General features: G+C 38.1%; 1 protein-coding gene across 12 annotated transcripts in view; it reads left to right on the top strand.

Moving 5' to 3' along the window:
- CDC14B (cell division cycle 14B) overlaps positions 1 to 10844 on the top strand; it is a 123821-nt gene that overhangs the window by 40529 nt on the left and 72448 nt on the right. The window lies entirely within an intron of this gene.

The raw sequence follows: 10844 nt of genomic DNA, 5'->3' as shown, positions 1-10844 counted from the left end.
CATAGTCAATAAAGCAGAAATAGATGTTTTTCTAGAACTCTCTTTCTTTTTCTATGAGGCAACAGATGTTGGCAATTTGATCTCTGGTTCTTTTGCCTTTTCTAAATCCAGCTTGAACATCTGGAAGTTCTCAGTTTACGTACTGTTGAAGCCTGGCTTGGAGAATTTTGAGCATTACTTTGCTAACGTGAGGTGAGTGCAATTGCACAGTAGTTTGAACATTCTTTGGCATTGCCTTTCTTTGGGGTTGGAATGAAAACTGACCTTTCCCAGTCCTGTGGCCACTGCTGAATTTTCCAAATTTTTTGGCATATTGAGTGCAGCACTTTCACAGCATCATCTTTTAGGATTTGAAATAGCTCACCTGGAATTCCCTGATATCTCAGTTGGTTAAGAATCCACCTGCAATGCAGGAGACCCCAATTCAATCCCTGAATCCGGAACATCTCCCTGGAGAAGGGATAGGCTACCCGCTCCAGTATTCTTGGGCTTCCCTTGTGGCTCAGCTGGTAAAGAATCTGCCTGCAATGCAGGAGACCTGGGTTCAGTCCCTGGGTTGGGAAGATTCTCTGGAGAAGGGAAAGGTTACCTACTCCAGTATTCTGGCCTGGAGAATTCCATGGACTGTATAGTCCATGGGGTCACAAAGAATTGGAGATGAATGAGCGACTTTCACTTTCAAATGAGATTCCATCACCTCCACTAACTTTGTTCATAGTGATGGTTCTTAAGACACTCTTGACTTCACATTCCAGGATGTCTGGTTCTAGGTTAGTGATCACACCATTGTGGTTATCTGGGTCAGTAAGATCTTTTTTGAATAGTTCTTCTGTGTATTCTTGCCACCTCTTCTTAAAATCTTCTGCTTCTGTTAGGTCCATACCATTTCTGCCCTTTATTGTGCCCATCTTTGCATGAAATGTTCCCTTGGTATCTCTAACTTTCTTGAAGAGATCTCTAGTCTTTTTATCTGGAATAGATACAAAATGCCTCAAGGTTGTGAGAATTTCGCCTAGACCCTTTCCCATAACATGCATCCTGGGATGACATCAGCAGGAGATTAGCTAGAAGGAACAGTTTAACCCAGAGCTCAAGGCTGTGGAAGTTTGACCCAGGCCTTTTCCCATAGCGTTCGCCCAAAGCTCAAAAAAAAGACTTGTGCTTGAACAAGAGAAACTGCTGCCTATGAGGCCTACTAGTCTAAGTAAGGCAAAAGAATGTGAAAAAGAAAGAATGTTTACCTTCTCCTTAAAGGGGCCTTAGGCTTGGACACTTTGTCAACTTGCCTAAGTTAACTCTCTCAAATCTCTTGTCCAGGGATGAAGGCTAGACCAAGATAAGGAAGGATGGGGAAAGGTAACTGCCTGGGATTATTAACTCATCTTTCCATTTAAGAGTACTAGCTACTAATGCTTTATTTAAACTGTCTGCTGGGGTGATAGATCTCGTCCTGGCTGGAAATAGCTGTTCTACCACACTTTGTATCAGGGAAGTAGGGTAGCTTGCAACTTACTTATTTGATTACACTGGGTCTTCGTTGGGGCATGTGGGATCTAGTTCCCTGGGACCATGGATTTAACCCAGCCCCTTGCAATGGGAATGCAGAGGCTTAGCTACTGGACCACCAGGGAAGTCCCTGATGGGGAGGTAGTCTTGGAAGATGAAAGACTTCCTTCCCTTACTCCCAGAAAAGTACATTTTCAATTATAAACGAACACCAAGATGTTCTAAAAACCTAAGTAAATCCTGATAAAGTAAAAATTTCCTTCACCATCCACTAATTCCAATTCCATCTCCATAAGCAGTTTGTTAGGGGCATTCTTTCAGTTGCTTTTCTGTTTATTTTCATACAAATAACTTTGCCTATGATTAGTTTAGCTTTATCATTTTTACATGTATCTATTGATCAAGTTTTTTTTTTAATAATTTGTCTGTGGAAAAATTACTGTGGAAATATTTCATATTGATCTGCCTTACTAATTTTAAGTTATGGTATGACTACCATAGTTTTAGATAATTATTCCCCTGTTGCTAACAATTATTATTATATTTTTTTGTCATTTCTATTTTTCTGACTTGCCTTTTCTATACTCAGTATTCTGTGGGGTGGTTTGTAATTTTAAGATATTTGATAGGAATTAAAAATATTTCTATAATACATATTTCTGTTATATAAATTACAAATATTTTCTCCCAGTTACTTTTTTAAAATAACTTTTATTTTTTAATTTTTATTTTCATACTGTAGTTGATTTACAATGCTGTGTTAGTTCCAGATGTGCAGCAAAGTGATTCAGATAGACATATACACATATCCATTCTTTTTCAGATTCTTTTCCCATATAGATTATTACAAAAACCATATATATAGGTTATTACAACAGATTGAGTAGAATTGTCTGTTTAGTACAGTAGGTCCTTATTGATTATGTATTTTATATATAGTAGTGTTAAGGACAGGGAAGCCTGGTCTACTGCAGTTCATGGGGTCAGACATGACTTAGCGACTGAACAACAACAGTTCACTTGGTATGATAATCTCTAGGTCCCTCCATGTGGTTACAAATGGCATTATTTCATCGTTTTTTATGGCTAATATGCCATTGTATTGCGCATGCTAAGTTGCTTCAGTTGTGTCCGACTCTGTGACCCTATGGGCTGTAATCTTCCAGGCTCCTCTACCTATGAGATTCTCCAGGCAAGGATACTGGAGTGGGTTGTTGTGTCCTCCTCCTGGGATCGAACCTGCATCTCTTATGTCTCCTGCATTCGCAAGAGGGTTCTTTACCACTAGTGCCACCTGGGAAGCCCATGTATTAGGTTGGTGTAAATAGGTTGTATTAGGCAAATATAATTAGGTTGTAATTAGTCTATGTATTAGCTTGGTGCAAATGTAATTGCAGTTTTTGTGTTGTTGAAATTTGTCGTTTGATATTGAATACATTCTTAAATAAATGTGGTTATGCTATATCATTTTAATGTGCATTTCTTGCTTCATGTTTTTTTGCTAATGACTTATTACATGCTATTTATTTTAGACTATGGAAATGATGTTAGACAAAAAGCATATTCAAGCGATTTGCTTTTTTGACTTCAAAATGTGTTGTAAAGGAATGGAGACAGACGACTTGCAACGTTTGGCCCAGGAACTGCTAATGAACATAGTGCAGCAATGGTTCAAGAAGTTTTGCTAAGGAGATGAGAGCTTTGAAGATGAGCAGTACAGTGGCCAGCCATTGGAAGTTGACAGTGACCAATTGAGAGCCATCAATAAGCTAATCCTCTTAAAACTACACAATAAGTTTCCAAAGAACTCAACATTGGCCATTCTATGGTCTTTGGGCATTTGTAGCAATTTGGAAAGGTGAAAAGGCTTAATAAGTGGGTGCCTCAGGAGCTGACTGGAAATCAAAAAAATCTTTCAACACTTTTGAAGTGTTGTCTTCTCTTCTTATATGCAACAACAATGAACCATTTCTCGATTGGATTGTGACGTGCGATGAAAAGTGGATTTTATACAACAACTGGTGATGACCAGCTCAGTGGTTGGACCAAGAAGAAGCTCCAAAGCTCTTTTCAAAGCCAGACTTGCACTAAAAAAGGTCTTGGGCACTGTTTGGCGGTGTCTGATCCACGACAGCTTTCTGAATCCTGGTGAAACCATTGCATCTGAGAAGTATGCTCAGCAAATTGATGAGGTGCACCAAAAACTGTAACACCTGCAGCTGATATTGGTCAACAGAAAGGGCCCAGTTCTTTTCCAGAACAACACCCGACTGCATGTTGTACAACCAATGCTTTAGAAGTTGACCACATTGGGCTACGAAAAGTTTTGTCTCATCCACCATATTCACTTGCCCTCTCGCCAACCGATTACCACTTCTTCAAGCATCTCAACAATTTTTTGCAGGGAAAATGCTTCTACAAGCAGCAGGAGGAAGAAAATGCTTTCCAAGAGCATTTCCAAAATGATTTACAAGTTGAATCCCGAAGAACAGATTTTTTTGCTATAGGAATAAATTTTTGCCAACTTATTTCTCATTGGCAAAAATGTGTTGATTGTAATGATTCCTGTTTTGATTAATAAAGGTGTGTTTGAGTTTAGTTGTAATGATTTTAAATTTACCATCTGAAACCACAGTTATTTTTGCACCAACCTAATATATATGGGCCACATCTTCTTTATCCCTTTTTTCTGTTGATGGACATTTAGGTTGCTTCCATGTCTTGGCTATTGTAAATCCTGCTGCAGTGAACCCTGGGGTGCATGTATCTTTTCAAATTATGGTTTTCTCAGGGTATACGACCAGAAGTGGAATTGCTGGATCATATGGTAGTTCTATACTTAGTTGTTTTAAGGAACCTCTATACTATTCTCCTATAACGGTTGTACCAATTAACATTCCTACCAGCACTGTAGGAGGATTTCCTTTCTCCACACCTTCTCCAGCATTTATTGTTTGTAGGCTTTTTATTTATTTTTTATTGTTTGTAGACTTTTTAATGATGGCCATTCTCACCAGTGTGAGGTGATACTTCATTGTGGTTTTGATTTGCATTTCTTCACTAATACGTGATTTTGAGCATCTTTTCATGTGTCTCTTGGTCAGCTTTATGTTGTCTTTGGAAATATGTCTATTTAGAGCTTCTGCCCATTTTTCTATTAGCTTGTTTGTTTTTATGTTGAGCTGCATGAGTTGTTTGTATACTTTGGAGATTAATCCCTTGAAGTTGCTTTGTCTACAAATATTTTCCTAAATTCTGTGGATTGTCTGTTTGCTTTGGTTTCCTTTGTTAAGCAAGAGCTTTTAAGTTTGATTAGGTCCGTTTGTTTGACTTTATTTTCATTGCTCTAAGAGGTGGATCCAAAAAGATAATTGCTGCAATTTATGTCAGAGTCTTCTTCGTATATTTTCCTCTAAAAGTTTTCAGCCTTAACATTTATGTTTTTAATCCATTTTGAGTTAATTTTTGTATATGGTGTTAGAGAATATTCTAATTTCTTTCTTTTACCTGTAGCTCTCCCATCTTCCCTCACCACTTATTGAAGAGATGGTCTTTTCTCCATTGGATGTTCTTGCTTCATTTGTCATAGGTTAGTTGACTATAGGTGCATGGGTTTATCTCTGGGCTTTCTATCCTGTCCCAGTGATATACATTTTTGTTTTGGTGCTAGTATCATACTGTTTTGATGACTGTAGCTTTATAGTGTAGTCTAAAGTCAGGGAGCCTGATTCCTCTAGCTCCATTTTTCTTAGGATTTCTTTGGTTATTAGTGTTGTTGTATTTTCATATAAGTTTTAAAAAAATTTGTTCTAGTTCTGTGAAAAATACTCTTGATAATTTGATAGACATTGCATTGAATATATAGATTGCCTTGAGTATTATAGTCATTTGGACAACAATGATTCCTCCAATACAAGAGCATGGTATATCTTTCCATCTGTTTGTGTAGTCTACTGTTTCTTTCATCGGGGTCTTATAGTTTTTCAGAGTACAAATTTTTGCCTGCTTAGGTAGGTTTATTCTTAAGTATTTTAGTCTCTTTGATAGGATGGTAAAAGGGATCATTTCCTTAATATTTCTTTCTGATCTTTCATTGTTATTATATAGAAATGCAAGAGATTGTGTATTAATTTTATATCCTTTAACCTTATCCAGTTCATTGATGAGGTCTAGTGGCTTTCTGGTAGCATCTTCAGGATTTTTTATTAATTTGTATAGTATCATGTCATCTGCAAATAGTGACAGTTTTACTTCTTTTCCCGTTTGAATTCTTTTACAGTAAATTCCCTACATATGAACTACAAGAGCGTGTTTATAAGTCCAGTTTGTTGGTAAGCCCAACAGAGTTAGCCTACGTACCCAACTAACACCACTGGCTATATAGTACTGTACTGTAATAGGTTTATAATACTTTTCACACAAATAATATATAAAAAACAAAAAAATAAAATATTTTTATTCTCACAGTAAAGAACCTTGAAAAGTACAGTAGTACAGTACAACAGTTGGCATACAGGGGCTGGCATTGAGTGAACAGGCAAGAAGAGTTACTGACTGGAGCGGGGAGGGAGAGTGGGAGATGGCAGAACTGAAGAATCAGCAGCAACAGGAGATGCAGTTTCACTCATGCTTGACATTAGTGGCACAAGTTCTGGTTCCTTGCTGGATTCAATTTTGTCTACCCTCTTGAAAAAAACCAATCCAATGATGTCTGAGTGGTAGCTCTTTTTTTTTTCTCATCACAGATGACACGGTCACATTGCATTGTATTTTGAATGGCTGCTGCATCTTTCATGTACCATTCTACGTTTATGTCCTGAGCCTCAAAAACTGACAGTACCTCCTCAAATGAAGAAAATCCCCTTGCATCATGAATCTCTTTGGTTCTTCAGTTACTACTTCTTCCTCTTGTCTCTCCATCCTTTCTCTGGGTCCCCAGTTCCACCAGGTCTTCATCAGTAAGCTCCTTGTGTTGTACAGCAAGGAGTTCAGTGTTATAAGAACAAGCAGTGTCTACCATCTTTTCACCTTGCTCCACTCTCAGTTATTTTCACTTTTGTTTCCATCATTATCACTTGGCACTTCTTACCATACCAACTACATCACTGCTGCTTTTATGCTTGCTTCCAGACATCCTGGGCTTGAAGTAAAGATACTGTACTGCTGTGCTGTATATAGTACTGTACAGTATAAAGTACACAAAAGCACATCCACTTGTAGAGAATGCATGCAAGTGACAATGCATGCCAGACATGAACAAACTGACATGATTTGAAATGTGAATACATTTGCATCTTAGAAAGCTCACAGCTTTGAAGGTTTGTATGTAGTGGACTTAATGTATTTTTTTTTCCCCTCTGATGGCCATGGCTGGTAGTTTTAGAACTATGTTGAATAATCTGGCAAGAGTGGACATCCTTGTCTTGTTCCTGATCTTAGAGGAAATGCATTCGGATTTTCACCGTTGATATGATGTTAGCTGTGGGTTTGTTGTATATGGCCTTTATTATCATTGAGGTAGGTCCCTCTATGCCCACTTTATGGAGGGTTTTATCATAAATCAGGGTGTTGAATTTTTAGTAGAAGCTTTTTCTGCATCTGTTGAGATGGTCATACAGTTTTTATACTTCAAGTTGTTAATGTGGTGTATTGCACTGACTGATTTGCAGATATTGAAAAATCCTTGCATCTCTGGGATAAATCCCATTGTATCATGGTGTATGAACCTTTTATTCTATTGTTTGATTTGGTTTGTTAGTGTTTTGTTGAGAATTTTTGCACTTGTGTACATCAGTGATATTGGGCTGAAATTTTCTCTTTTTTGTGTGGTGTCTTTGGCTTGTTTGTTCTCAGGGTAATGGTTTCAGGCCTCCTAAAATGAGTTTTGGAGTGTTCCTTCTTCAGCAATTTTTGAAAAGTTTCAGAAGTATATGTGTTAACTCTTCTCTAAATATTTGATAAAATTTGCTTGTGGAGCCGTCTGGTCCTGGACTTTTGTTTGTTGTAAGTTTTTTAACCACAGTTTCAATTTCAGTACTTGTGATTGATCTGTTTGTATTTTCTATTTCTTTCTGGTTCAGTCTTGGAAGATTGTACCTTTCTAAGAATGTGTCCATTTCCTTCTAGGTTAAATAACTTGTAGATTTATAGAAACATTACAAAGATAGTACAGAATGTTCCTGTATACTTTTCACCCAGTTTTAGTTTCCTTGACTATTGTCATTGAATTAATTTGCTCAGATTGCCATAATAAGGACTCATTGGCTTAAACAACAGAAATTTATTTTCTCACAGATCTAGGAGGTTGGAATACCAAGAGCAAGGTGCCAGCAAGATTCATTTATGGTGCCTTCTTGTTATGACCTCATGTGGCCTTATCTCTGTGCTGTACATTCCTGGTGTCTTTTCCTCTTTTTATGTGGGCACCAGTCCTATTGGATTAGGGCCCCACCCTTACAATCTCATTGAACCTTAATTACCTCTTTAAAAGGGCTTTCCTGGTGGCTCAGATGGTAAAGAATCTGAATGCAGTGCGGGCAACCTGGGTTTGATCCCAAGGTTGGAAAATTCCCTGGCGAAGGGAATGGCAACCCACTCCAGTATTCTTGCCTAGAGAATTCCATGGACAGAGGAGCCCAGTGGGCTCTAGTCCATGGGATTGCAAAGAGTCAGATAGGATTGAGTGACTAACACCTCTTTAAAAACCCTGTCTCTAAAGACAGGCACGCTGAGGGCTAGGACTTCAACACATGAATTTGAGGCAGGGAACACAATTCAGTCCATAACATCATGCTGTATTACTGTGGGTCATTAAGAAGCCAATACTGACTGATATGTTATTGATATACTATTACATATACTCTAGGCTTTATTCACATTTCCCTAATTTTCCCATTAATGCCCTTTTTCTATTCCAGGATTTGATCTAGGATGCCACATTGCTTTAGTTGTCATCTCCTTAGCCACCGCTAAGGTCCATGACAGTTTCTCAGTTGTGTTTTACATGACATTGACAGTTTTGATGAGTACTGGGCAGGTATTTTATCGAATGCCCCTCAAATTTTGTGTGATATTGATAGCTTATGGTGAATGATGTCAGATTCATGGTCTCCAAAGAAGAAGATTTAGCTTTGGGACCAGGAACCAGGCTTGATCACTCAAGAGCTTTTGTGTAGCAGAGTTTTATTAAAGTGAAAAAGGGACAGAGAAAGCTTCTGACTAAACATCAGAAGGAGGACTGAGAGTGCCCCCATTCACTAGTCTTATCAAGGCCTTGTACTTTTACCAGACGGCTCCCACAAGATACATCTTAAATTAACAAGATTAGAACTGACAGTAGAAAGGTCTTACGGGACCCACTCCCACAACATATATCTTAAGATAACAAGATTAGTCAGAAAACTTTCTTGTTAAGGAGAAACATGTCCTGGAGCAAGATACATTGTTATATTGACTAAAACAAAGCAATGTAGAAAAAAAGTTTGTCTTTTCCTCCTTGAGATCCCCAGACCTCTTTCTCCTTCTCGCTCCAGACCCCTTTCTCCTCCTTGGGGACCCCGGACTTCTTGTCAGCTTACCTAGGAATTTACTCTCTCAGTATTTTCTAATGACTAGACTGGATTTTTGGAATAAAATACTGCAGGGGAAAAGTGCCCTTCTCATTACATCATATCAGGGGGACATGACATCCACATGATATCATTGGTGAATTATGAACACTTGGTTAAAGTAGTGTTGGCAGGTGTCTCTGTGAAGTTGCTAATTTTCCCTTTCTATGCTATATTTTTTGAAAGCCAGTCACTAAGTCCAACCCATACTCAAAAAGATGGGGGGAGTTAAACTCTAACTCTTAGAAGGAAGTATCTACATATATTATTTGGAATACTTATGTAAGGAAGATTTGTCTCTTTTTCATTTTATTCAATAACTTTTATATCAGTTGGTATTCATGTGTATTTATTTTGTACTTTGGGTTATAATCCAGTATCATGTACTTCATTGCTCAAATTTTTCAGCTTTGGCTGTTGGGGAGTTTTTTCAGGTTGGATCCTGTATCCCACTCTCCTCCCACCCCCTTCTAAAAATGTTTAAATGGTTTCTTTTATAAATTTATCAAATCATTTTTCTTATAGCTTTTGCATTTTGTGTCTTCGTTTAAGGCTTAAAGATGTATGTCACTTGGAATAAGGCTACGTTATGTTATGATGACAACCCCAACATCTTAGTGTCATGTATTTTTTGTTCATGATGCATATCTGTCACTGGTTGAGTAAGAACTGTTATAAATCTTACTTTATGACCCAGGCTGGTAGAGCACAACTTCTACACATACAACTTTTTATTGAGTATAACATGAAAGTGAAAGTGAATTTGCTCAGTCGTGTCTGACTTTTTGCGACCCCATGGACTGTAGCCTACCAGGTTGCTCTGTCCACTGGATTCTCCAGGCAAGAGTACTGGAGTGGGTTGCCATTTCCTTCTCCAGAGGGTCTCCTGCATTTGTAGGCAGATGCTTTTTACTGTCTGAGCCACCAGGGAAGAATATTACAATAAAGTCTAATTTATTTTATGAAAGCTCAGTTGTGTCTGACTCTTTGTGACCTCATGGACTGTAGCCCACCAGGCTCCTCTAATCATGGGATTCTTCAGGCAAGAATACTGGAATAAGTAGCCATTCTTTCTCCCAGAGGATCTTCCTGACCCAAAGATTGAACCCTCGTCTCCTGCATTGCAGGCAGATTCTTTACCATTTGAGCCACCTTATAATATATACATATATCTATAATGGAGGGAGGGCAAGGCAACGCACTCCAGTATTCTTGCTTGAGAATCTCGTGGACAGAGGAGCCTGGCAGGCTGTGGTCCATATGGTCACAAAGAGTCGGACCTGACTTAGAAATGACTTAGCATGCATGCATGCATATCTATAATATGTGTAGTAATAATTCATACACAGAAATTTGTACAAAGTGAACAACTTGATAGACAGCTTTGTACATCATGGATAAATAACTAGCACATAGAATGAGAAAGAGAACATCATGCCGCAGAATCTACACCTTTGTGCTCTTTCCTGGTCACTCCCCTCCCAAGGATAAACACCATTGTAATTTTTAATTGCCATAGATTTGTCTGGCTTTGAAATCTATATGCATGTAATCATACTTTATGTACTCTTGTTTGGCTTTTTTCACTGACCAGTACATTTGTGAGAATCATCCATGATGTTGTGCATGGTCACAGTTCATTCATTCATTCTTTCTGTTATATAATATTCCTTTGTAAGAAAGTACCACAGTGTTTCAGTCCATGGTTTCTGGACATTTAGTTAGTTTTTC

Source organism: Giraffa tippelskirchi, chromosome 1, assembly GCF_054371585.1.
Source record: "Giraffa tippelskirchi isolate mGirTip1 chromosome 1, T2T-mGirTip1v1.2.pri, whole genome shotgun sequence".
In the NCBI taxonomy this organism is placed as follows: Eukaryota; Metazoa; Chordata; class Mammalia; order Artiodactyla; family Giraffidae; genus Giraffa; species Giraffa tippelskirchi.
Note: the sequence above shows the minus strand (reverse complement) of the source record. Positions and strands in the feature narration are given on the sequence as shown.